Raw genomic sequence first — 1,129 nt, forward strand, 5'->3', positions numbered from 1 at the left:
CTTTCTTTCTTTCTTTCTTTCTTTCTTTCTTTTTTTCTATCTGTTTGTGTACAGAAATTTTGCCTGTATGTCTGTGCACCGTGAGCATGTCTGCTACCCATGGAGGCCAGAAAAGGGTACTAGATTCTTTCTTGGAGCTAAATTTACAGACAGCTGTGAGCCACCATGTGGGTGCTGAGAATTGAACTGGGGTCCTATGAACGAGCAGTTGGTGCTCTTAACCACTGAGCCTAGATTGTTAGGTTTCCACAGCAAGCGCCTTTGTCTGTGGAGCCATCCTTTTTTCTCGCCTTACCTGCCCCTCACAAGACAGGATTTCTCCTGCTGGGAACCGGCTGCTCGCTGTCGAAATGGGCAAGTTCATGAAACCCGGGAAAGTGGTGCTCGTCCTGGCTAGACGATACTCCAGACGCAAAGCCGTCATCGTGAAGAACATTGATGATGGCACCTCCAACCGCCCTTACAGCCATGCCCTGGTGACTGAAATTGACTGCTATCCCCGAAAAGTGACAGCTGCCATGGACAAGAAGAAAGTCGCCAAGAGATCCAAGATCAAGTTCTTTGTGAAGGTTTATAACTACAACCACCTGATGCCCACAAGGTACTCTGTGGACATCCCCCTGGACAAAACTGTTGTCAACAAGGATGTCTTTAGGGACCCAGACCTGAAACGCAAGGCAAGGCGGGAAGCCAAGGTCAAATATGAGGAACAATACAAGATAGGGAAGAACAAATGGTTTTTCCAGAAGCTTCGCTTTTAGGCATATTTTTGTTTACATCATTAAAAGTTTAAAAAACAACAACAACAACAACAAAAAAAAAGACAGGATTTCTCTGTGTAACAGGCCTGGGTGTCCTGGAGCTCACTCTGTTAGACTAAGCTGGCCTTAAACTTACAGAGATTCACCTGCCTCTGCCTCCCAAGTGCTGGGTTTAAAGGTGTGCGCCACCCCTGCCGGCTCTGCTGAGCCATCTTCCCGGCTCCCAGGAGTTCAGTTGTGTTTTCAGACAGCATCTCAAAGTGAAGCCTAGGCTGTCCTTGAACTTAGGACCTCCCTGCCCAAGGATGAGGGCTGGAGTTCTGTGTGTGCACCACCACACGGACTCTACTTGGAGCTTCAGAGAAACA

General features: G+C 47.9%; 1 pseudogene; it reads left to right on the forward strand.

The window, feature by feature from the left end:
• The first annotated feature begins 327 nt into the window (after positions 1-327).
• On the forward strand, positions 328-791 carry LOC101980818 (annotated as a pseudogene).
• Positions 792-1,129: the final 338 nt, after the last annotated feature.

This window comes from Microtus ochrogaster, linkage group LG4, assembly GCF_000317375.1.
Source record: "Microtus ochrogaster isolate Prairie Vole_2 linkage group LG4, MicOch1.0, whole genome shotgun sequence".
NCBI classification, from domain to species: Eukaryota; Metazoa; Chordata; class Mammalia; order Rodentia; family Cricetidae; genus Microtus; species Microtus ochrogaster.